This window comes from Choloepus didactylus, chromosome 11 (assembly GCF_015220235.1).
Source record: "Choloepus didactylus isolate mChoDid1 chromosome 11, mChoDid1.pri, whole genome shotgun sequence".
Taxonomy (NCBI): Eukaryota; Metazoa; Chordata; class Mammalia; order Pilosa; family Megalonychidae; genus Choloepus; species Choloepus didactylus.
Genome location: NC_051317.1, coordinates 5,139,837 through 5,167,805, shown reverse-complemented (window position 1 = coordinate 5,167,805; position 27,969 = coordinate 5,139,837). Strand labels below are relative to the sequence as shown.

Sequence of the window (27,969 nt, the reverse complement as noted above, 5' to 3'; positions counted from 1 at the left end):
CCATGGCGCTTAGGATGCTCTTATCATTGAACTTCAATTGTCACTGTTTCTCCTTCTCAAGTGTCTTTCAGTTACAAGTGACAGTATCTCAACTCAATTTAGTTTATGCAAAAATAAAATATGTTGCCTTATATCACTGGAGAATCCAGCAATACATATGATCTCAGATAAAATTCTTGGGACTTGTCCTTCTTTCTCCATTTCTTGGTTCCAATTCTCTGTACCTGGTTTTATTCTTCAGAGAGATCTATTTGAAGATGGCTTCTGCTAACACCATTCCAATATTCTCTTCTCTTGGTAACATTGTTGGAAAGAGACTTTTCTGTAACCTACAAGAGAACATTGTCAAGGAAGATCTGGATAGGCCGAACTTAGAACACACGCTGTTACCCGGATCTATCGCTCTGACTATAGTTGGTCATGTCTTGGATTTGGGTCTGTTTTGTGCCTGAGATAGGATATTGTGAGCCCCTCCTCAAACTGACTGGCCTGATATCAGATGGCCCCAACACTGGTGATGCTCAAACCTAACACCTCACTCCTGTGGTCTTTGCAAGCCCCATTTCCACTTTGCTATCTATTTTTTGTTTGTTTTTTTTTGCTTTGTTTTACTTAGGTATTCAAGTATCAAATAGTATCACAATTCTTGCATTCTAGAAAGAGTCTTCCTAGAATCTCATTTTTCTTGATTCCATATATTTATGTTTACTAAATGATGCCTATCACTCCTGCTTAATGTGTATTTCCATGGCTCTCATTCCAAGAGAACCTTTGACATTTCAACCCCATTCAACCACTTTACCATATTAGTTTTATGTTGCCCTTAGTCTTCCCCCCTGATATTTTTTCCAGACTGTGGATAATCATGAGTTTCTAACACACTGTTCTAGTTTTGTCACTTCCCTAAAATTAATTCAGAAGCATTCAGTTGGTGTATACTAGGCAACTATGTTAAGTTATGGGGACACAGCAATGATTATGGCAGATATGGTTCCTAACCTCACAAAGCTTGGCGGCATTAAAAAGGAATGATGTAAACAGACATGCAACTGTGGTACATTATGGTAAGCATCATGAAAGGAAGTTATCCAACCCCAAATTGTGCCTCTGAGATTGAATCCCATAAATTGTGACATCTACGTATAAGCTTGAAAGTTGAGGAAGGGAAGGTGATCAAAGAGGCAAGAGTGTTCAAGAAGAAAATGTAGCACAGGCAAAGGTCTGGAGGTAATAAAGCTTGGTTGTTCCAAGGATCTAAAAGAAGTTCAAGTTAAGTTAATGAGGAGAGGTGAGAGATGAGCTGGAGAGAGAGTAAGAAACTGTAACATGAAGGTGTTTTAAGGAGATTACGGTGGCTTAAGTTCATGGAGTATTTTATAGAAAGGCAAGATGGTCAGTGAAGTGAGTTAGAAGGTTGTGTCTTCATCTAGGCAAATGAGGCTGGTAGCCTGGAGAGGACAGTGGCTTTCATGATTTGAGATGGTCTGAGAAATGTTATTGGGAAAAAATTGTAGGGCATTACAAAAGTGGAGGCAGATATCATTTTAGTACTATTGGACATTGACTGCTTTCTTCTCCTGCAGAGAGCAGTTTGCCTTTCTGATACTGGTTTACTTAAAGAGCCCAGAGGTCAATGCTTACATGAAAGTGCAAAGAATGAGTTCATGTTCTCCTGGAATGGTGCCATAAGCCTGAGTATAAAAATGTAGTAGTATAACAAGAGTTTAGATTTTATTCTCATCTTGCTAGATTCCTAACTATGCAAAAAGTGACACCAGCAACAGGACAAGAGAAATTTGGGAAAAAAGATTATATTGTGTCAGCCCCTCCTTGTTTGTTCTCTCTCCTTGGCCAAATAATTTAGCAACTCATAATCAAGTGTGAGTGGTATGTGTGTATCTATGTGAGTTTCTGTGCCTATGTAAGTAAGTGTATGTTTTGTTCCTGCAAATCGGATAAGTTGACTGGCAAAGCTGAGGATGTTTGGAAGGTAAAATCAGTACTTACTGAGAACCTGTAAGACAAGCAGGATGATGAAGCAAAGAGGAGTGAAGAACATTGCTGAAGTTTCAGGTTAGGGCAACTGTCTAGAAGGTACTGCTAATAACCACGTCTTGCAACGCAGATCGTTTGGGGGGTGAAGATGTATGCATAACCATGGACCTTTTGAATTTGGGGTGCCTTAGGCCATCCATGTATAGCTGTCTAATTGGGAGTTGGATATATAGTTCTGGAGTTCTGAAAAGAGGCTTGAACTGAAGATTAAGATTTAGGTGTTGAAAGCTAACACTTTCATGGGACTTCATTGGATCATCCAGGAAAAATGTATAGGGAGAAGAGAAAAGGAGCTCATATATGAGCACTAACGGTCAATGGAAGGGAAGAGAAGAAGATCCTGCAAAAAGATTGGGAAAAACCTTATTTACCTGCCATACCCTTGTCAGTCCAAACTTGATTTAGTTTTGTGGGTACAGCACTTGTTTTATTTCCAGTCTACTACTCAGAATTTATCTTCGTTTTGTCCTCTAGATCAGAGGTCACAAAGTTAATGCCCACAGACTATATTTGGCCCAAAATATGCTTGCTTTAGAAATTTTTAATTGATTGCTTTTAGCCAGTCTATTCACATTCCAATTTGCCACAGGCCTCCCTGCCTTTTGTCTTATCACAGCCATCTTCTTCAGTCATTTATTTTATGTGCCCAGCTCCTGAAGACTATTTTTGATTGCAAAAGTACCATGGACTTTCCTATGCTGATTCCTTCCTGTAGAATACCTGTTTGCCTATTTTGAACCTGTTTGTCCTAAAAGGTTTAGCCTATGGGCCACCTTTTTGCTGAAAACTTCTGTGGCCTCCCCTGCCCTCCTCTGAGTCCCTGTAGGGCTTAATGAGTTGTTGTTGTTTTGTTCTCTTTATGAGTGACTCACCATGCACAGCACCATGGATTATCTCCTGTGAATAGGGAGAAAAGCAAAGTGCTCTGCAGTTTTGTGTTCTGACTCATGGGGTAACTACAAGAGAATTTATTCTTATTCATGATTTGTTTCCTGTTCTAATGAGAAGAATTTAAAGCACAGCTCAGAGAAGGACCCCCATTTAGAAAATATGAGTTGTATGTCTGTCCAGCATGACCAATACCAAAGCCCAAATTGCAAAGTTCCAACTTTCAAGAGTTTTCTGCAACATACTTTGCAAATTACATATTGAATTTTATTGTCAAACATTTGCTTTGTCTGTGCATTGGTAAACCAATAATACTATAAGCTTTCCTAGGCTGGTGCCACATATTGCCCTTCTGCCTCTCCAGGGACCTACTATATGGTATGCTTAGGAGGCTTTTGGTGCATATATAATTAGTGACTGGATGAAATTCTGACTGGAAGCTTTTGGAAAACTGCACTTTGAGAGATGGAGTGGTCGCCAACGTCTTCCTGGCTTTGCCTCACAGCCTGGGCTCAGGAGTGGTGGTGCCCCGCCCACTAATGAATCATCACACTGATATTATCAAAGAAGACATTACATTTTCAATGTCATGTTTTAGGTTTATAATTTAATTTTCAGCTCTGGCAGTTCCAGAAGCATCCCTAGGGATATGTGCAGAGGAGGGGGCTGATATGTACCCAAAATGAATTCATGTTCATTTCTTGAGCACCTTAATTGGCATGCATATCTCACAAGCCCTTTCTCTCTGCTTTAGCCCAACTCCACCGCACCACCACATTATTACTTAATATTCCTCCTGCACTGACTACTTTCCTTTGCACTCAACCTCAAGTCAGATCTACTTTAGTAATAAATCTCTGCTGGGAACGATCATAACACATAATGAGTGTGCACAAAGATATTAAAAATAAATGCAACACAGACTTATTTAATAATGTCCAACAACCTTTTATAGTATTTGGAATATTTTACCAAAGTTTCTATAAGCATTATGTTGAATGCATTTTCTGCAAGATAGAAATATCTCTTCAAGGATGAAAAACCCAGAGCAAAGTCAGGTGAGCTCTGTTGTGTTCTTGGCTGAATCTGCTATTTTCCTTCCTTTTCTAGGTTTTTTCTCTGGCCAGAGCCACAGAATATGAAGCTTCTCTTTGTTCACCCTGATTTATGAATAGTTGGCATTGGGCAGTTGTCATCCCAGTGGGATGCATTTTCTTTTAAAAATAGTTTGAAGTGGTTCCTTTTAAATTCCCCCACATCCATTGCCACCTTGACTGTGTAATAGGTGTTTCTTAGTTTGTCCTTGTACAATTAAATTCTGTTCCACATAATGGGGACTTGAAGTACTGAATTTATTTGTAGCACTTTGAATCCAAGTGTTGAATTTATTTAGAGAGTAATTCCAGTGGATTAAATTTGTTTCTGTTCATCTATTTGCTGCAGCTGGAACAATGATGGAAAGAATATTATTCTAATGTCCTCGGAGGGGGGTGTGGAAATCCAGTCAACTGTAGGATTAAGATTTATAACCCAAACAAATCCCTCTCAAAATGACTGCAAGTTCATGTGACACCAACAGCTTTAAAAAGACTCCTGTTCACCTGGCAGCCTTGGGTTCAAATTCTTCTTAGTCCATGGTGACAATTCATTTAATGCTCATACGCTGACCTCCATTTGTATGAATTACAAAAGAACTGCACAAGGCTGACCCAGTTAACACTCTCTGTTTTACAAATCCAAGGACTGAACAGCAGGGAGGCTATAGCAAAGTGCTGGCTTTTCCTAGCTGAACAGTGAGGGGACAGCAAACATGGCCATGGCCCATGCCATTTCCATCTCTGGACGAGTGGTTTTCAACCTTGGTGACTCATTATACAACCCTGGAAAGCTTTGAAAATTCCCCATGCAGTAGCCCTACCCAAGACCAATTAAATCAGAAGCTCTGGGAGTAGGACTCAGGTGTCAGTATTTTTTAACTTTTATTCTGGTAACATATATACAACAAAATAATTCCTATTTAAAGCCCTTTACATATACAATTTGGTCACATTAATTATATTTGCAATACTGTGCCACCATCACATCATCCATTACCAAAATGTTTTCATTATTCTAAGCAGAAACTCTTTACTTGTTAAACAATATATCCGTATCTCTCCAGGCCTAGCCCTTGGTAATCTGTGATATGCTTTCTGTCACTATGAATTTGCTTCTTCTAGGCATTGCATAATGGTGAAATCACACAGTAGTTGTCCTTTTGTATCTGGCTTATGTCACTCAATATGATGTCTTTAAGGTTCATCCATGTTGTTTTGTATATCAGAACTTCATTCCTTTTTATGACAGAATAATATTCCATTGTATATTGTTGGGGGTTTAATCATGTACCTGACAAAGACATGTTCAAATCCTAACCCCCAGTCCTATGGACATGAACCCATTTGTAATTAGGATCTTTGAATATGTTATTAGTTCAGGCGAGTCAGGATATGGAGGTGAATCCATTTATGTAAGATCTTTTAAGATGTTATTAGTTAAGGTGAGGCCAAACTGAATGAGGGTGGGCCTTTATCCAGTATTGCTGTAGTCCTTGTAAGCAGAGGAAATTTGGACACAGTCAGTTAGCAGAAATCAGAGGAGGAGACAAAAAGAGATAGATCACCATGTAATGGTGGCAGACATTGAACCACCCTCAGAATGCTACAGACTTTGGTGAAAATATAACCTGATGATACCTTGATGTTGGACTTCTAGCCATAAAACTGCTAGCCACAAGATAACAAAGTCCTATTGCTTAAGCCAATCCATTTATGGTATTTGTTATAGCAGCCTTGGCAAACTAAGACATATGTACACACCACATTTTGTTTATCCGTTTATGTATTGATAGACGCTTGCGTTGCTTTCACCTTTTGGCTGTTGTGAACAAGGCTACTATGAACATTGGTGTGTAAATATCTGGGGGAGTCCCTGCTTTTTATTATTTTGGATTTATAAGGCATCAGTATTTTTAAAACCATATTTTTATATAACTAAAACCTTTCAAAGGATTTGAGTGTTACAGGATGCACTGTACAGAATATATTCATTTATTTTGTGATTGATGGCATTTCAAACTTGCGGGGTCTCATGCTTAGCATGGTGACTTAGAATCTCACTTATCATTTGGAAGCACATAAGTGCTGGTTTGAATAGAGCCTCATAATTCTTTGAGGGTTTGGATTAATTAAATGCCATGTAACCAGGAACCCCTTATATGGTATTTCCAAACCAGTAGTGAGCAACCATTCATCCACATGTTAAGCAGGGCAGGTCTTTGGTTCCATGGTCCACCTCCTTGTTTCTGTGTCAGAAGAAGCAGATGAACTGACTCTTCTAGCTTCTCATCTTATTTTATGTTGAATATCAAAAGTGAGGATTTAGTTTGAGCACCTGGCTTGGGATATAGCACATAATCAATTGACTGGCTTAACTGATCCAATACTTTCAAAGTCAAAACAGGAATGATGTATTTGGACCTAGCATTGGGAAAAAAATTAGTCAAATGTAGTATATGTTGAAAGGTGAAGCCAGCAAGGAAAGATATGTTAACAGCGGGTCCCTACCTCCTTTCAGTCTGAATATTTATTAAGACTAGGAACGGTTCAAGTAGGGGTAAAACGCCAACACTCACAGGGGTCAGGCAGGTAAGATAAATGAATGAAGCAGGTCAGGGTGGGCTTTAAACTGTGCCACGCTGGGGACTGTTCTGAGGCAGAGTGTGTATGCCCAGGCAGCTACCTCTCAGTTCTGGCAGGTTGGTGCTACTGGAGAACAAGTCAGGTCTAGTGTTGTTGGATAGCTCAGCATTTGAAGAACATCGAGACATTTGGAATTTTGTAAAATCTCCAGATTTTAATTTTTAAATTTAATCTGTTTAAAAATTTAAACATTGTTGTAATGACCACTTGAAGAGCTGTTTGAGCAGACATTGTACAACAGCCTTTCCTCATTTCTGATAATGTCAAGGATACTGGAGCATATGCATATTAATTTGCACAAGGGCAGGAAATTATTATCTGTGGGGCTCCCTTGGCCAATGGGTTCAGGAGGAAATGGATAAGAAGCTGCTGATAAATGCTTCTATCCTTTATCCTCTTGCACAGTCTAAGCCTCCCTGAGAGGTACCAGTGTGATCAGCACTGGGCACCTACATCAGTGGCCAACTCTAAAACCCGCCCCTGTACTGTCCCTCTCTCCTGTCATGTTTTCCTCTCCTGTCCCTCACCCCTGCTCCCTGGATCACTTCCCAAAGAAATCACTTGTTCACTTTTCTTTGTCTCAGCCTCTGTTTTCAGGGCAACCTGGGTTAAGACAGTAAGCAGCTAACTTGTTTAAAAAGAATCACTGCATTGGCTAAAAGAAGCCCAGCTGTAGGACACATATGGCCTCTGGGGCTGCCAGTGTGGGACTTCTCAGTTAGGAAATGATCTACTTAAAAACATGGCACTGACCTTGAACTACAGAAATGGTTTGGTACTATTAAATGGTATTAAATTTCAGAAGAATAAATTTTTTTTTAAAATTTTGTTTTACATAAGAAACTTTATGGGGTTTTGTTGGTTTGCTTGATTGCTTGGTTTTAAATTTCTTTATTAACTTTTAATTCAGAATAGTTTCAGATTTATAGAAATGTTTCAAGAATGTTACAGAGAGTTCCCTGATTGTTTTTTGTTGGCTTTTTTTTTTTCTTGTGTTTAGTGCTTGTGAGATTTCTACTTGCATGTTTAGCAAACCTGATATCTCTTTTTTTCTCTTATAAGCCATAACATCAGATCTCAGGAAGTGCAGAATAGGAAACTGTAAACAGACCCCGTAAGTTCCTTGAGGGCAAAGACAGTGCCTCATTCATCTTTCCATCTCCTTTAGCATCAGCCCTAGTGCCATGCACAAGGGCACTTTATAAATATTTGTTAAAAAGGGATTTCCCATCTGGAGGGATCACATCCGAACCCAGAGCTCTCCCACCATCCCTCTGCATCCCTCTTCACCATACCCCCGGGGCACCCTTTTGCTCGGTGCTACTTCAAATCTGCCACAGTAGATTGGAAATGAACATTGGAAGGAAAATGTTTTATTTACCACTGGCTTTTCCAGACTCCCTACTCCCTCATGCATGATCAAGGAAACTCTGTTGCCAAACAAAGCCAGAGCTGTGCTTTCGCTGCCCCTGGTGCTATGAGAGATTTCTGGGACATGCCTGTGCTCTGCATGTTGTGATGTATTTTTAGCCAAACCCTGAGTGAAAGCCAGTATGCACTTTGGCTCTTTTTTGGATCCTCCAAGCACACATCTTGCTTGTTTATTGGGTGTCTAACAAAAATGGTAATAATAACATAGGCAGAGATTTCAGCCTCTGCTCTCAGAACACTTTGACAAGATCGTCTTACCAACTCTTTTCAGGAAACTCAGAAGGCTTCATCGCAGAGCTGTTCAAGAGAGAATTAATATCTGTGCCAACAACTTATTTTTGTTTAACCTCGGTTTACACTTCAGGAGGTGATTAGTCAGAAAATGTTCAATGATGTGCTGGTTTGATACTGTAAACCATTTGCTTTCTGTCCTTACCAGAATAAGAAGTATTCAGTATTCTATGGCAGGGATCCAGCACTTTTTATAAAGGGATTGGGGCAGGGAAGTAATGAACAGAATAATAAAAATTCTATGCCAACATCTTCTGGCATAGAATTTTTATTATTAGTATTAAAATGAAAAATATATTGGTGGGCATTTGTAAAAGTTAGATTGACCTAAAGGATTTTACCTTCTCATTCCCCCTTTGTAAAACCAAGTCTGGACATGATTTTTCCTTATTTACATGGTGAGGTAAGTTCAGGGAATAAGGTTTTTCACCTCATGACAGATTACCCTGGACTCCCAGGTTCAGTTTTTGCTTGTCTTCTCTCTGAGTCAGCCTGTCATTGCAATGCCATCTAAAAGCTGTCATTTCTCCTTCTTTATGACTGATTGCTTCTAAATTTCCATCTGACCTGCTGTAAGCTGGTAACTTAGATATCCAGGTATATCAACCAGGGTTTTCCAGAGAGACAGAACCAATAGAATATATGTATATATATGCATACATTAAGAGATTGATTATAAGGAATTGGCTCATATGACCATGGGTGCTGGCAAGAATAGGGCAGGCTGAAGGCTGGAAACTCTGATAAAGGTGATGTTGGAGTCCTGAGCCCTGAAGCCGGCAGGACCCAGCAAGAGTCAATGTGGAAGTCTTGAGACAGAAATTCTTCTAATCTCTGGAACTCTTAGTTCTTGCGGTTAAGACTGATTGGGTGTGGCCTACCCACATTATGGACGGCAATCTCCTTTACTAAGATTTCAATGCCATCTACAAAATATCTCCACAGTAACAACCAGGCCATTGTTTGACCCAACAACTGGACACCATAACATAGCTAAATTGACATGTAAGTTGACCATCACATTAGGTATGTTGGAGGAATTGCTGGTTGGTTTTCAAGTGGAGCTAAGAAGATTGTGAAAGAATCTAGAGAAGGACTTTGTATCCAGTAAGGGCTGTCAGAGTGATTGAATCAGATTGTAAATTTATAATTTGGTGAATGATATCTCTAGTTAGGATATGCTTTCCCTGCTTTCTCTACTAGTTCAAAGACAGCTAATTTTAGTTCACCAAGCATTTCTCCATGCCTATTATTGGAGGTTCAAGATGAATAAATTATAGTTCTTTTCAATCTTGTGGGAGATGGAGGCTTTTAATGTGACACAATAAGATTGAGATAAGCATATGAGAATAATAAAGATAGTTTAAAATAAATATAGCACTTACTATATGTTAAGCACTGTGTTTATGATATCATTTCATCTTCACAGCCCTACAAGACAGATACCTCATTTTCCCCATTTTACAAATGAGGAAACTGAGGCATCATTCCCTTTTCAGGATCCCTTGAGATTCTGTGTTTTCAACCATTATGGCTTATTGCCAAGGGTGCTTTCAGAATACTCCTAACCTGGGACCCTAGGGAAGCTTTTGATAAATAATGACTGGGTCTTAAATGGTGAGTGATTTGCCAAGCAAATAAAGATAGTTTTTTTTGTTTGTTTTTTTTTTTTGTTGTTGTTGTTTTTTCAATCTGACAGAGGGGAAGAGAATGAGTCACGGAGGCATGATTAGAGCCGGTTGGGGGTGAAGAGTAGAGCCAGTGTGCACCACAGAAACCAGAGAGTAAGATGTGAGATGGAAATGGTTTGGTTAAATGAGGGCTGCTCGCCGAGGGCTTTCTGTGTGATGCCGAGTAGTTTGGCCATTTTCTGAACCAGGATGAGCCTGTTCTTGTTCAGGGAAGTGGCTGGTGAGATTTCCTGTGGAGCAGTGATGGGATGGCAGTGTGGAGGTAAAGTGGAGGGTGGGATGCTGGAACCCCCAGGGAGCCACTGACCTCCTTGTGGTTTATAGACTCCACAACCCATTTCATAATTTGGAGGTAGTAGAAATGTGTTTACACTCTAAAATTCTGTTTCAGTGAGTAAATTTAGAATAGTTTTCTACTCTTATATTTTGATTCTGTACCTTCTGTTAATTTTGTAGAAACCATGAATATTCTCTGAACGTGGACCTTTTGCTCCAACCACTTCAAAGATATCATTTAAACATTTTTAGCCCAAGGAATTAAAACTGTGGGTCAATTGCTATTGTTTTTCAATCCTTTCTTTCCTTAAAACATTAAAATAACTTTTTTTCTCTTTTTGCTTAAAGGAATGCTGGAAAGAGTGAAGACTGTTAAACTGATTCCCATATACTTTTTTAAAAATTGTATTATTATTTTTTAAATTAGAGAAGTTGTAGTTTTACAGAAAAATCATGTGAAAAACACAGTGTTCCCACATACCCCTCTATTGTTGACACTTTGCATCAGTGTAGGACCTTTATTACAATTGATGAAAGACTATTAAAATATTACTTTTGATGATGAATGCACAACTATGTGATGATACTGTGAGCCATTGATTGTATACTTTGGATGGATTGAATGGTGTGTGAATATATCTCAATAAAATTGCATTAAAAAAGAAAAAATATTACTGTTAACTGTAGTTCATAGTTTACATTAGATATATTTTTCCCATATACCCTTCTATTATTAACATCTTGTAATAGTGCCATACATTTGTTATAATTCATGAAAGAACATTCTCATATCTGTACTATTAATCATAGTCCAATGTCCACAACAGTGTTCACTGTTTTATGCAGTCACATGTTTTATCTTCTAACTTTCCGCCTAGGAACATACATGACCCAAAACTTCCCCTTTCAACCACATTCAAAAACGTGTGTCAGCACTGTTAATTATGCTCCCATTCAAAAACATAAGTCAGCACTGTTAATTATGCTCACAATAAGGTGCTACTGGCATCACTATCCATTACCAAACTTTTACAATTGAACTAAATAGAAATTCTGTACAAATTAAGCATCAGCTCCCCATTCTCTACCCCCATGCTATCCCCTGGTAACCTGTATTCTAGATTCTAATTCCCTGAATTTGCTTATTATAATTAATTCATATTGGGGAGATCATACGATATTTGTCCTTTTGTGTCTAGCTTATTTCACCCAGCATAATGTTCTCAAGGACCATCCACATTGTCACATTCATCAGGACTTCAATCCTTTTTACAGCTGAATAATATTCCATTATATGTATATACCACATTTTGTTTATGCATTCATTGGTTGATGGACACTTGGGTAGCTTCTATCTTTTGGCAATTGTGAATAACGCTGCTATGAACATCAGTGTACAAATGTATGTTTGAGTCCCTGCTTTCAAATCTTTTGGGTATATACCTAGTAGCGGGATTGTCAGATAATATGGTAATTCTGTATTTCACTTTCTGAGGAACTGCCTAACTGTCTTACACAGTGGCTGCACCATTTTACATTCCCACCTGCTTGAATGTTCCCCTTTCTCACATCCTCTCCAACATTTGTAATTTTATTTTTTTTTTAAATAGTAAACTTTCTAGTGGGTGTGAAATAATATCCCATTGTGGTTTTGATTGCATTTCCCTAATAGCCAATGATGTTGAGCATCTTTTTCATGTGCTTTTTAGCCATTTGTATATCCTCTTTGGAGAAATGTCGATACAAGTCTTTTGCCCATTTTTAAATTGAGTTGTCTTTTTATTGTTGAGCTGTAGGATTTCTTTATAGGTACTGAATATTAAACCTTTATTGGATATGTGCCTTCCAAATATTTTCTCTCATTGAGTAGGTTGTCTTTTCATTTTCTTGACACAATCCAAATAAAAATTCCAACAGCCTACTTTACAGAAATCAAAAAGCCAATTATCAAATTTATTTGGAAGAGTAAGGGGCCCTGAATAGCCAAAAACATCTTGAAAAAGAGGAACAAAGTTGGAGGACTCACCCTTCCTGACTTTAAAGCATATTTTAAAGCTACAGTGGTCAAAACAGCATGGCACTGGCACAAGGATAGATATAGCAACCAATGGAATCAAATTGAGAGTATCTAATATCTGTGCCTCATGTCTATGGCCAACTGATTTTTGGCAAGACTTCCAAGTCCACTCAATTGGGAAAGAATAGTCTCATCAACAAATGGTTCTGGGAGAACTGGATATCCATATAGAAAAGAATGAAGGAGGACCTCTATCTCACTCCATATAGAAAAATTAAGACAAAATGGAGCAAATACCTAGATATGAGATCCAGGGCTGTAAAACCCATAAGAGAAAATACATGGAAGCATCTTCAGGATCTTGTGTTGGGCAATGCTTTCTTAGACTTTACATCCAAACTACTAGCAACCAAAGAAAAAGTAGATAAATTGGACCTCCTTAAAATTACAAAAAAAAAATTTGTGCTCAAAGGACTTTCATAGAGTTTTGTTTAATGATAACAATATTTTCCATTGAGTACTTACAAAGTGTCAAGCATTCTTCAATTGATACCTTATATGTATCAATTTATTGTCACCCCCATTTTAAAAATGACAAAAAAATGAGGTAAAGAAATCAGAGATAATCAGAGCTCAGGGGGCAGCAGGAATCGATTGCAGGATTTTCAACATATCACAACATATCATTTACATTAAAAAGAGCACAACATATCATTTACGTTAAAAAGAAGTTCCTCTCCAGAGGCTTGCCCTTATAAGTCTTATTTCTGTAATGGTGAAGCTAAGGCTACTTATACTTATGCCTAAGAGTCACCCTCATGGAGCCTCTTTTGTTACTCAGATGTAGCCTCTCTCAAGCCAACCCAGCAAATAAATTCACTACCTTCCCTCCTATGTGGGACATGACTTCCAAGGTTGTAAGTCTCCCTGACAACATGGGACATAACTCCTATGGACGAGCCTGGCCCTGGCATTGTGGGATTAAGAATGCCTTCTTGAATTTTAAGGAGATAATGGAAGTGGAAGACAAAGGTTTTAGTCATTTGTGCTAAGCAATATGTGTTAAATGACTAACTAATGTCATAAACTACTACTATAACCAAATGTATGCATGTCTGAAATCAGTGCAATGAGTTATCTCTCCCAGATAAAATTGTTTTTAAACAAACAAACAAAAAAAGAATGCCTTCTTGACAAAAAGTGGAAAAAGAAAGGTACAAAATAAAGTTTCAGTGGCTAAGAGATTTCAAATAGTCAAGAGGTCATTCTGGAGGTTACTTTTATGCAAGTTTCAGCCAGATATTGCAATTTGCCACAGTATGTCACGTCCCAACCAACAGTATTCCTGAAAAATCCTAAAGAATAACCTGGGCCATATCTAAGACTCTATAAAAGATTTACTTACCATGATTATTTTTTCAGAAATTTAAAGCCTCCAGACTGTTTCTATGCCAGATAAAACCTGAAACCCAGAGAACATCAACCAGTTTCATTCCTTTACCCGATAATATTGACATCCCTTTTCAGCACTAAGAAGTTAGAAGGGTCATTGCCCAGATATCCCTGAAGATTGAGAGAATGATCAAATGAGAGGGGGGAGTTGTAATGGAGAAGTTAGGATTTAACAAACAATTATGACTACTGACTCATTATATAGATATTTTGTTTTGGTTTCTAGTGTATTCCAGTAGCCAGAAGGAAATCCCTGATAATGTTGAACTGCAGTACAGTAGCCCTGATCTTTGATAATGATTGTGTAAGTGTATAACTTTTGTCTTGTGACTGTTTGATTGTAAAAACCTTGGGACTGACACCTCCTTATCCATTGTATGGGTAGATGAATAATAACATAGAGACATGCATGAAAAAAAAGAAGTCCCTGACTTTTCAATTGGAAACAGACCTGAAGGGTTAAGAGCAGAAGCAGGGAGAGCAGATAAAAACCACCTACAGTTTACTCCAGAAAACAGCATCTCACGTTGTGGAGAAGTTCAGGTGTTTGTGACAGAGGTTTGGAGACTCTGAGTTCATTCATAGACTGAAGGCAGTAAGCCTCCTCCTTGTTTGAACTGGATAATAGTTACACATATGATGTTTTGTGGAGAACAATGAAAGCACATTTCCTTCCGATCATGGATCTTTCCCATAATCCTTGCTTTCTGGAGCAGAACAGTGGGGCCACGGTTTCTGTACTTCATCTCAAACCAGGTGTCCTCCATTAGCTTCAACTCCTGTGCCTTCAACACATAGTTATGTAATCATGTCTTTCTCCTCAATATTTGGCTTTTGAAAGGTGATTAACCAGGTGTATCACAGCTTTTATTCATAAGAGAGAAGAATCTTTTTAAAAAAATTTTTTTAAGACTAGAAAATCCTCTTTCATGCCCAAACATACCCATCCCTGGTTGTATGGGATATCACAGCTTCTTGTTCACAAGTAGCTTTTGCAGACAGATGCAGGGAGGCCAGCTAAGCCAAGTATTTAGGAAACAAAACAAAAAGAAGTGACTAAGAGCTCCTCTTGAAAATCAGCCATTTACATGACCTGTTTAGCCCCCAGGTCAATTATTCTGATAACCATGTCTTTGTGCTTACTCCCCAATTCCTCAACGCCATAATGCTCTGCCATAATACTCTTTCTCTTGCTGAATACAGAGACAAGGGTTGTTAACATTAATGTTAATAGCTGGCATTTATTGAACAAGAGCATACCAATACCATGCTCTTTGGTATTGGTGCTTCAAAATCACTACTGTGCTCAAGGACAACCAAGGGTTAAAGAGACTAACTACTTGACCAAGGGCAGGCAACTTGTATGTAAAGGCTGAAAGGAAGTCAAACCTAAGTAGTCTGACTCCAGTAGCTGCTGTTTGTAGGTGTTAGGAACTGTTTGTTGACTGACTATGTAACTACAATGTTTCCTTTAACACTTGCTAGAGGGAAGAGATCAATCCAAATGTTGACATGGTCTGGACAGGCAGGCTTCTGGAAAGCAGACTATTATTACAGCTATTAAGACAATGCAGAGGGTTATTTTGGTACTCAGATCTGTGTGCAGCCAGATGGAAATAGTAGTTCAAGCTTAGTGTTGTCAGACAGCAGAGGCCGTGGGCAAAGGGGATGGCATGGGTGAGTGATTTTTGACTGTTTATCTCTAATGTGTGTGGCCAGTGTCACTCCCATCTCTGATGGCTGTGATTTATTCTATTATACTGTCAGGATTAAAACACCTTAGGAGGAGAAAAATAAAGGGAGGGATACAAATGCTGTGTCATTGATGTGACAGATGCTATTTCTTTGGAAACCATGGAGGAGGATGGTAAGGAAACTCTGAAAACTGCCGTCATCACAGAATATCAGAACCAGACAGCCCTTAGGGACCTTCTAATTCAGCCACTCATTTGACAGATGAGGAAACGGAGGCTTATGGAGTTATGAGGTGGTCAGTTTAGAAAAACTTATAAATTTGGAGCCAGACCCCTATTTCTGTTTCATTCAGCAACATCACCTCCTGGTTAAGCTCATTTTTTCCTTCCCCTAAATTCAGAGTTGAGCTTTACTTTAAGTACCATTTATTTGCTTATGTTTTAACAAAGGAAAAGAAAAGTAGGAGGCACACATTAGAAACCTTTCCTTTGCTTTCCTGTATCCCAGTGAGTACAATTTTAATACTGGATCTTTGGTGCTCAGCTCCCCTCCCTGTTGCTATCTATCTCAGCGAGTACTAGCTTATTCCCCTTCTGTGAACAATGGAAGACCCTTCTCATCTCCTGACTGGTGTTAAGAGTCGGGGTGGGCCATTATCTGCATGCCCGTGACTGCCAGCTCCTTGCTGTTTTTTCACCCATCCTTGTCTGACCTCTTCATCCCCATCTCTCTCCTGCTGTTTCCTGTATAGAGAGGGTAGATCAGAGTAAGTCTGAGTTCCAGCTCTCTGAGAAGTCCAAGACACCCATCTCTATACCTCAGCCTCCTTCCTCACTTATTCCCCTACACAGACTTTCCAGCAACTCAGGTTTCCTGAATTCCTGGAAATCAGTGTAAGAGCACAGAATTTGAAACAGGAAGACCTGGCTTCACTCCTAAGCCCGATCACAGTAAGCCACATAATCCTGGGCAAGTCTTAGACAAGTATCTCTAGGCCAGAGCATATAAGTATTGTCATAGCACCTATTGTAAAGTGTTATTTTGTGGGTAAAGTCCATTAATGACACAAGACTTTGCACACAGTGTTTATACCGCCAAAATATCATCATGGCAGATTACTTTCTTTTAATTACAGTTTTATTGAGATATATTCACACACTCTACAATCATCCACAGTGTACAATCTGTTCACAGTACCATCGTGCAGTTGTGCATTCATCACCCCAATCTATTTTTGAACGTTTTCCTTACACCAGAAAGAATCGGAATAAGAATAAAAAATAAAAGTAAAAAAGAACACACAAATCATCACCCCCATCCCACCCTAATTGTCATTCAGTCTTTGTCCCCATTCTTGTACTCATCCACCCATACACTGGTTAAAAGGAGTGCGAATCCACAAAGGTTTTCACAATAAAAATATGGAACGCTTCACTGAATTTGCGTGTTATCCTTGCGCAGGGGCCACGCTAATCTTCTCTGTATCAGTTCCAATTTTAGTGTATGTGCTGCTGAAGCAAGCACAGCAAATCACTTTCTAAATGCCACAACACTATTTGAAAATCCCCAAATATCACTATGGGCTCAAACATGTCCACGTGTTGACTCGGGCCTCCAGTGGGATGTTCTGTCCCAGCCCAGGAGACCCCAAAGCCATTGGGCCTTTCGGGTACCAGAGAGTGCTGTGTCCCTTTCTACTTCACTGCCCACCAGAGCCATTCTGTGGCCACCCAGAAATGTGGTCATTGCTTCCCAACTTGGAGACCTGTTTATCTCTTGGCACCTGAAGCAGCATTACTGGTGGCCCAAATCTCACATGTAAGTAAGCCATCAGCAGTGTTCTCTCTCTAAGCGATGAGGCAGGCCACAGGGGTAGGCTTGGAGTTGAGACTGTATTGCTCACCAGTTCTCATCTCTCTAGCTTCTACATTGGGGACCCACACCCAAAAGTACAACCTTGAACACAGACTACCTTGAAGAGAGACCACTGGAGGGGTGGCTTCCCTCCTCATTCAGAGCTCAGGCTCATCCAAGACCAAACCTAGCCACTTAATAATTACTATAATTGCCTGGAGTTCTGAATGTACCTAATTCTGTAAGGGTTAATCTTTATCTATATGGGGTATACTTAAATTTAAGAAAAAATAAGAAAACATTTCTAAGAGAATCTTCCTTCTCTCTTTTCGCAAACAAGTCTCCTACTTTGTATCCCTACACTGAGTGAGGCAAGCTTGCTGTGGATGCATTACCACAAAGGAAAATGGAAAGAACAAAGACTGTCATTTTCCCTCTCTCTGATCCCAGTGGGTTAACACCGGATAGAAGCAATCTTTTCTAAAGCCCCAACCAGCAGGGACCCCTCAGAAAAATGGATGTCTGTAAACAGCTTGAAAACCTCTGCCACTGTTGATTTTATGCTCTCTACCATTCAAACCTAGGGTTTGTGGGAAGCATTCAGAACCTCAAATCCAGGCTAGCGACTTCAAGCTATAGGAGATCATTCAGTCAACAAATCCTTGGGGCCGGGTTCTGTTTGGAGCTGAAGATGGTGATATGAAGAAGGCATAGCCCATGCTCTCTGGTAACCCATGAGTAGCATGGGGGGAGTAAATGCAGTCCTATATTCCTAACAGTTCCATGGCCGAGAGAAGTGCAGGCTATTATAAGGGCAGAGGGGAGGGCTTCCTGGAGACCATTGTAGTTACAGATTCTGTGTTGTGGGTCAGGGTTGAGTTTTCTAACGGTTTCCTGAGATCCATGTAGTTTTTCTCTAGTGTGAACGAGATTACTAAAATAGACAGAGAAAATAGCATCACGATATTTAAATATACGATTACCCTTTCTTTATAAGTACTTAGCTGAAAGTGTCTTAGGATGAATACTAAAGCACGTATCTGTGAATGTAGACCATATTGGAAACAGATTTACTGTCCCAAAGTGTAATGCTTACTCAGCCATCTGATGAGATTTGAGCACTGAACAGTTTGAGAGGGATGCATAGAGCTGTTTTATTACAAGACGCTGTTATGAGTTGTAGCAGCTTTCCTTATGCTATACGGCTGTCACCAAACAAGTTACATGAATATAAGCAGTTTTATTTGCAATTCTTTGCTTACATTTTCTTAGCATATTTGGATTATGGCTTCTCAAAGCCCCACTTATTCTCTTGTGACAGTCCCAGGGTATGCTTTATTCAGAACCAAAAGGAGCCTTTAAAAATATTTGTAGAAAGTCCTCCTTGGGGTATGCAGTGTTTGTGTTTGTTGATGTTATCACCTGGTACTCATTTAAAAAAAATAAAGGAAAAAGAAGCATTTTCTACTCTCATATATCATGTATTTATTTCGGGGGAAAACTTAATGAACCCATTAATTAGCCTCGTATTTGATGCGGTTGCCGTGATTCCTGAGTAGGAGGTTTTGCACTTTATAAAAAAAAGTTTTGAATTTCATTTGATCAAGATTGAACCTGCAACAGCTAAAGAAGAGAGAATTAATTTCATGTAAAAGATTTTCACCAGACTTGGTTGTTACCTACAAATTATAGGCTGGAAAATTAGTGTTGCTGATTCCCCTTGAATGTGTGAAGTAAATCAGAGAAATTGATGACATTAATAAAAATTATAACAGTAGATTAGCTTATACTAAATGTAAATAATTGTTAATTTGGGACCTGAATGAACCTTGGACAGCTAGGGACTTAGTTTAAACCCAGTTTATTCTTATTTTATTAAGCATCCTTTAAGTCAAATTAATTGCATTATTAAAAATTACAATAAATATTTAACATACAATGCTCAGTACTCAAAGTCTTCATCCTTCTAGCTAGTTTGGAAGATGGAATGTTCCTTAGCAGTTAGCTAGGCCCATTGTTGGGGGGATACCAAGCTTCACTGGGGAGTAAAATGGGGTGCAGGTTACTAGACAAGGTTTTGGATAATTGGTGTGGGGTGGGGTCAGTCTTTAGTGAGTCTTTAAAATAACTTGCACTGGATTTTTTTCCTGGTTATAAATTCATTCCATACCCATTATAAAAGTTTGAAAATAACAAACATATAGAGAAGAAAATACAAACAGCCCATCATTTTACTTCCCAGTAACAATTGCTATTATCATTTTGATAAATTCATTTTCTAGCCTTTTAGTTGTTTGTATGTGTGATGCATTTTCCAAAGTGGAATTATAGTATATGTGTTATTTATACATCCCCCATATAGATAAAGATTTAAATCCTTACAGTATACGCTCTTACTAACCCCCATAACTGGAATCCTGCTCTTTTTACTTATTATTTCATAAACATTTCCCTTTTCTTAAATATCTTCATAAATATGGTTTTTAAAATATAGCTGCGTAGTATTAGATCTTATTGGTATATCACACATTAGTTTCTATTGCATCTTTGTTCTCATGGACTTTCAGTTTGCATGAATTTTTTGTTATAATAATTCAATGAACATCATTATACATAAATCTTGTGCTTGTCATCCATTTCCCAAGAATACATTTGTGAGTATTTTAAATTATGTCAATGTACTAGGGAAAAGAAGAGCAAGTGGGCGAAGCTTCAGTATGGGTTGAAATATTTAGGACATGCCTCTAAAAATGAAAACCATTTTTAGAGAAAATTTGAATTTTACTTATAAATCATATCTTAAATTTTTCAGCTGTGCATTCAGTAAGTGCCTCACATAATATTCTATAATGTGTCATTTTGCTGTAATGAGATTTTTTAAACCAGTATTAAATTGTATGAGTGTATCCTATTTCATATTTTTCTGGAGCCCAGTTAGGGGGGTTAGTAAGAGCCTGTCCTGTAAGGATTTAAATCTTTATCTATATGGGGGATGTTTAAATTTTAAAGTCTTTCCAAGAGTATATTCCTTGCCTTTTCTTCTCTATGAAGTGTCCTACTTTGAATCCTTGAACTGAAGCAGGTTTTTTGCAATGGCATCTTAATTGCTAAATCCTAGAAAATTTTCAGTTGTAGCATGAATATAGCTTTAAATTTTCTCAAATGAAAAAAAATTGTGCATATAAGTGCATAAATGTACACATACTGCATATACACGTATTAAGTGTTTTAATCATAATAAACACAGTAAACACATTAAAATAAATTTACATATTTGTTCATGAATATATATATATAAAATGATATAATGTATATTAAATGTATGTTATGTTATTCAGAGAGTTTATCCAAGTGATCTGATTGGATGTTGTGATATCTTATAACTGGATGACCATTGGAACAATGAATAATAAATGCTATAATCCCTGTAGTAATCTGGTTTACTTATATGTCTCCCCTTGCCCTTACTGTAAAGTATTACTTAAATTTTATCTTAAAAGGAACTTTTACACAGTGTTCAGAAGCATACAGATGACCAGCACAGAAATAAAATAAAATAAGCCAAGAGATAAAGGCAGGGCTTGCTGGATTTTTCAGTCTCATTTTGTATGTGGCTGTGGGAAGCTTTCCACCTATACAGAAAATCATCCCTAGGGAGGGCAGTGTCATGATACGAGAAAGAAAAAAAAAAAAAAAAAGAAACGATAAGTGATTCCCATGGGAAAAATAAGTCTTTTGTGAAAATTAATCCGAGCATGTTACAACATTTGCCACATATACCTGAACAAAAGAAAAAAAAAATGTGAGAAGGTGCTGTTACCCTGTGAAGTTATCTTTCATAACCATCTCTTTAGTTTTGCATGACACCTGCCGCGGTGATTCAGCATAAACCGAGATGCTTTGGGAGGGTTCAGCAGCTGAGTAGCCGGCACATACTGAAGTCTGGACCCCTGAAGACAGGACCCTCCAAAGCAGAGGCTGGTGAGAGGACAACGCTGCCCTCTTGCGAACTGCACCCTAACTTACTGCCACTAACCATGCGACCTTGAGAAGTCACTCAACCTCTTTAAACCTTAGTTGTCACCCCAAAAATGAGGCTGAGGGAGGCACAGATGATCTCACTAACCCCATCTATGCCTTTATGTAGATTCAGTTCCAGCTCTACACTGTCTTGATAGACTTTGAATATATCTGGTCATATTTATTTCCACATAATTAATACTATATTATTCATAATCTGCTGAGGGAGAACAGCAGCTATCTTTAAATGTACAAATACAGGTGAATCCCATTTGGGTAAAGAACATCCACATTTTCCAAAATGGGGCATCGTTCTTACCCAATAGGCCCCACCTACTTCTTGCACTAGATGCTGTTTTCATGCTCACCAAGATTCTCTACCAGATCACGTCAGTCCTCCATCCCTGGGCCAGTGGGTTATGTTTACAAATACTGAATGACTGACTTAGCCTCTCAGATTTCCATTAGAGTGGCAAACAGTGTTGTAAAGAGACAGTGCATTTTGTAAGAGATTCGTAGGAATATTAATTATACATATGTGGGCTCAGAAATCTCTTCCTTTAGGTTTTCACTTCTTGCACTCCTGAGGAATTGAATGTTTGTTCTTCTATTATGCTTATCAGTAAATTCTTAATTTTGTTAAAGAAAAAAAAAATCCAGGGCAAGTGCTTACATTATCACCATAATCTGCTCAAAGCCTGAATTTCATTAAGTAGATTGTTAATAAAATGAGGAATGATATATCAAAACTGCAATGCTGTGTCTCTCAAAGTTAATGAAGAGTTATAATTTTCTAGATGACAAATTAAAAGGCTGTTAAAATGGTTGGTAAGACTGTCAATGGATTTAGCAACATTCCAATTAAAATAGAGCATTTAAAAAGAATTAAAAGTCTTGAATTTGAAGAAATTAGAAAATATGTTTAAATTGTGATTTAATATAGTTAGGAGCCCTGGAATCTTTACATAAATGAGATAGATATCATCTTAAAGATAGCATGACACATTTAAGAAAAAGTGGACATCACCATCCAATACAATTTCACAGATTTGGTCAGTAATTTAATTGCCTAAAACATTAAAATTATATTTTTAATTGTAGAAATGTTGGAGCAATAATAAAAATAAGTTGATAGATAATATATATTATATTCTTATGTACATGTTAAATGTATATTCTTAACATTAGTAATATATTTACGTATCACTCATTCCTAACAAATAAGCAGTTTTCATTTTTTCCATTTTTGTGCTAACTCTTCTCCATTTAGATACATTTTTACATATAATAGTTATATTTTTGCATGCTCTTTATCAATTATGTTTCAGTTTTACATATACTCAATGTTTCTTTTTAATCTTTGACTACCACATTGGATCAATGTACTAAATTTTACCTAACCATTACCAAGATCTTAAGTAATTAGGTTGCTTCCAATTTTTTCCCACTATAATAAATAAGATTCAATAAACAATTCCATATACTTTTAGAATAAGTTTCTAGAAATGAGATTAATGGGCCAAAGTTAATGAACACTTTTGTGGCTTTTGAAACTCTATCAAATTGCTTATTAAAGGATTTTTAGCATTTTCCACTACCACCAGTTATTTAACTACAGGTGTAATAAACTATAAGCAAGACATTATTAGATTGCATCATTATTTTATAATTTTTGCAAAATTAATACATAAGATGGTACCATATGGTTGTTAATTTATTTTTTAACCAACTTGCCCCATGAATTTCACAGATAATTAGATAACATGACCATTTTTTCTCTATTTATTTGGCTTTCAGCGTTTTATTCTTTGACAAGTGGTAATATGTAAGGTGGCCCACATATGATGCCATATTTTCTGTTAATAGATTTTTGAGGATTTCACAGAATTAAGATTGAGCTTAGCTCAAACAGAGGTAGCCACGGAATGAATAAGTTTCTGTTTCCAGAGATAGTATTTAGTATAGCAAGATAGAAAGTGTAGTCGAATCAAGAATAGGCATAGTGAGTATGATTTTTTTCAAGTGGTACTAAGCTTGAAAATTGACCCTTCCCATGAGTCTTTCAGGAGCTCTAAAGTCCCTCCTATTCCCAAAGCAAAGTTGAGGGAGAAACAGAGGACAGAAAGCAGAGCCCAAGTGGACGGGTCCTCCCTGGGTAGCTGTCCGTGGGCATTCAGCAAAGTACAAGCAGTGGTGGTAGACAAATCTCTTTAATGTTTCCCACCTTTGCTAGGTAGAGGAGTAAACTACAAACAACCGTAGCTAGAGCTGTAGAAATCTACTTGGCGAACCTTGTGTTCCAAGTCTGTTTGCATTCACTGCTCCTCACCTGGAACACTCCTGTTGACACAGCTAACTCTCTTAGTCCCTTCTGGTCTCCTCAAATGGCATCTTTCCCTGCCCACTCTCTATAAAATACATAACTCCCTATTCCCTTTTGCTCTGCTTCATGCATTGCTACCTGATATTGCCATCATCCTGCTTATCTATTTACTTGTTATCTACCACGAGAATGTGAGCTCCATGAGGGCAGAGATTGTTTTTATCACTTTTGTTCACTACTGTATATTTAGTACCTGAGAGAACAGTGTCTGGCACAATAAACATTTGGTGAGTGAGTGAATGAATGAATGAATGAATGAATCACACATGTGAAGGAAAACATATCCCAACTGTTTGATATATCAAAGCCAATATAAATAAATGACCATTCCAGTGTAGACTTGTAAAAAAAAGAGAGCTGCAGCATTGGGACCCAGAATCTTGCAGCAAATGGTGCAGACACAAGGCACCTATCGGAATGGCAGATAAAACTGGATCTGGAATGAAACCTTTCCCTATAGCCATGTCCATGGGTTTCTTCATTTCTTACTGAGGAAGTATTGGAGGTAGATTCCAGAAGCTTCACTATATTATCATTTTCAGTTAGCCATAGGTATACATACAAATCCACATTAAACTGCCAGTTTGTATATGCACAGAAGTACATATATGTATATGTTACATATACATGTAAAAGTTATGCATACATTCACATACCCACACGTGTATGTGTGTATGTGCCTATTGTTTAAGTGAACTTTAGTATAGGCTATTCCACTGAGTCGGTTATTCAATCTCGGACTAAAAGTCTTCTAAACATCTTTTAAGAATTTCTTGAGATACTTGCAATGGAGGGAAGCCTGGAACAAGTGAATTTCAATTGACAATTGCAGTTGGAATTCTGGTGCTCAGACTATACAGGCCAAAGGAAAGACATGTTATATATAGTTATGCTTTATTATGGCTAACTGATGCTTTTCTGATAATTGCTGAAAAAAAGAGCACACAGTCTGGTGATGCTCCAGCCTTCCTCTACATACACCCAAAACCAGTGGCACCCATCTGATATCCCAGCCCTTTGCTCATCAGTCCATTGGTCACTTTTAGCTTATTCTTTCATCATATTGAAAACTTGGAGTATTGTAAACCCTTGACTTTTGTCCTGACCCACACTTCCTGCTAAATCAGGAGCCTTCCCTAAACTTAACATGGCTGTGCTGGTTTGAATCTATTATATATTCCCATAAAAGGCCATGTTCTTTTAATCCAGTCTTGTGGGGGCAGACCTATTGTGGGTGGGAGCCTTTTGATTAGGTTATATCCATGGAGATGTGACCCTGCCCATTCAAGGTGGGTTATAATTCCCTTGCTGGAGGCCTCTATAAGAGGATAAAAGGTGGAGATATTTTGAAGAGAGCTGAGAGAAGCTAAAATATGTAATCCAGGGTTTGCCCCTGGGAGAAATTAAGAGAGAAGCTAAGACAGAAGCCCAGAGACGTTTTGGAGAAAGCCATGGAAACCAGATGCTAACCCCGGGAGAGGCCCAGCACCTGCCTTCCCATGTAACAGAGGAACCCCAGATGCCATCAGCCTTTCTTCAGAGAAGGTACCGTCCTGTTGATGCCTTAATTGGTACATTTTCATGGCCTTACAACTGTATATTTGTGAACTAATTAACCTCCATTGTAAAAGCCAATCCCTTTCTGGTAGATATATTGTATTTCAGCAGCTTTAGCAAACTGGAACAATGGCCATAATCATCAAAGGCAGAAAATCTGCTTCCTCTGAGCAGTCAGTAATGAAACTAGAAAGACTCCTTTCATTATGCTCATGCTTCTTCTTATTTAAGGACAAGTCTTTGGTATTTTGCCCTGAAGATCAACTTTATTTTATTAATTTATTTAATCCTTTATTCATTTCTGAGACTTTTTTTTTTTCTCTTTAGTAAGTCAAATCAGCGCTAAACTGTCTGTGTGGTCATTATATATCTCAGCTCTTCTTTTAACCTCCCATAGAACTGTGAACCAAAATGCTAAAAGACCAGTAAAAGACTAACTCATCAACCCTACAGTTAGTCACTAAGGGAATTCAGTTCTTTCAGCATCTACCTTATCCCAGAAAATGGATCCCTGGGCATCTCTCTGTTACTTCTTTTGTGTGTTATGCTCAGTGGAAATTTTCCCGTATCTCCATCTCCATGACTCTGCTGTTCGGGGCAATCTTTTAAGGTCCTGCCTGTCATTGTGATTGTTGCCAATATCACTGAATTAAGGTAATCAGGCCTGCATTCATTGCAGTGCACTTGGAACAGAAGCTGAAACCACAGGTAAAATTGAAATACCCAGTAATGGCCATTTCAGTGTCAGTTTCCTGTTCTTTTCCTAAAGTGCACTTGCTTTTGCTTTTCTTCCTTGCCTGCTGAGATTATTGTGTGGGTGTGAGAGTTTAAGGGCCGGGTTGATAAGTTGCAAAGGGAAAGAGGTGGGGGGAGGCCACACAGCTTGAAAAAATAAATACATAAAAATATATGGTGCTCTAGCATGCCCTATTGCCATGCCGCCATCACTACACAAGGATGTCCTCATATGTTAACTTCAGCATCAGAATTCTGAAGGCAGGGAAGCAAAAGTAGCTGCTGTGGGAGCTCCCTAAAGTGGAGCTGGGCATGACATTCTGAATTTTGAAATTGCAAACCCACAGTTCAGTAGGTTGCAGCAACATAGAATGCAGATGGCGTGTTCCTTTGGATTGTCAGTGTAGTGCTACAGTGTATATAAATAGCTTCGGTTCACTCCTTTTGGCTCTGTCACTGCCTTTTAACACCAATGTGTCAGTAAAGCCATGTTGCAGTGACAGTCATGTGTTGGTAATGGGGCTCAGAGGAGAGTACCTTCAGAAAGTTTGAAATTAACCATTTCAGAATAGAGGAGTTTTTAAAATCTGTTACATGTTAGAGAAATGAAATTCATGTTACACTACATATATCAAGTAGGGTTATTACAATAATTTGGTGTCACTTTATGTTATGGAGTTTAAGAATAGAAGAAGTCCTTCATTCTTTTTCAGTTTTTAAACAGATACATGTTTTTCGCCTACAACATGAATAAAATAGGTGCACGTTGTAACCACCTCCATGATTACACCATTTTCTTTTCATCTCTGAATATCGGATAATAGAGTCAGAGTAGATACAAGGCTGTAATTAATGTTAAGGCCTTCACTGATGCCCTGTAAGAATATGGCCTAACTGCTTTTCCAATAGCAACTGGATCAAAAAGGATAATTTCAGTTTAGAAATCAATATAGAGGCTTTTCATTTCAACGTACATCTTTCCCCACCACAGCCTCACTGGCCATTTGAATGAAAAATTAGATCCCCGACCCCTTGTGAAATTCCATGCTCCTCAGGTGTCCCCAACTTAATTTCTTGGTAACTAAAAGCCAACAAGTGGGATCTGTGTGTGTGAGACTTATTTAGAAAGTAAATTGTCTTGTTTAATGTTGTAAGTTATGTTTTTGAGACTGTTAGCTTAAGTTGAGGGACATAGAAGCAATGGAAGAACTGATAACAATATTTTCTTAGTAGAATTATCAGTTCTGGCTTGTGAATGCAACTTCCCAACTGAGGCTTTCCTGTATGGGAGATTGGAGTGTCAACAATTGGCATTGCAGCAACATGTATGGGACTCACATGCACATTCACACACACACAAACATACCACCCCATACATGTTTAAAAGATGTACGAAATTTTAAAATATCTGTCCATCTATACATAATTGAGCAAATTAGACTTATGGCTTTACTTCACCAAGGATCCATCAGTGCAAGTTTAAGACTAAGCACATTTTTGTGGGGAAAAGCAAATTTTTATTTGTTTTGTTGCTATAGAATATAATGTAATTAAGGGCATGGACTGTGGGGCCCGATGTCCTAGTTCTGCTTTAAATTTCTCTAAGCTTGAGTTGTTGTTTTTAATGCATATATTAATAATAGCTTCTTTTGGCTTTTTGTGAGTGTTAAATGAGAAAATCCGTGTAATGGTACTTCACACATCGCCTGACCTTTAGAAGTCCTCAGCCAGTGTTAGCAATGATCATTATTCTGGTAATTATGTTTATCCATATAACCCAGGAATGCCAACAAGAGAAAAACAAAAGCAGACTTAGCTTGTCCATCTGCATTTTTTATAGGCTTTTTGGAATTTCTCCTGTGAAAATGATTTGTAGTCACAGAC

The 27,969-nt window shown here is 38.1% G+C and overlaps 1 protein-coding gene and 1 non-coding gene across 2 annotated transcripts in view; one reads left to right on the top strand and one right to left on the bottom strand.

Moving 5' to 3' along the window:
* The window catches only part of TENM2 (teneurin transmembrane protein 2), a 1,024,030-nt gene that overhangs the window by 6,298 nt on the left and 989,763 nt on the right, over positions 1–27,969 (top strand). The gene's annotated exons all lie outside the window — the stretch shown is intronic.
* Positions 16,952–17,060, bottom strand: LOC119506600. Its single transcript, XR_005211014.1, has one exon. It is a non-coding gene; the product is annotated as a U6 spliceosomal RNA (small nuclear RNA).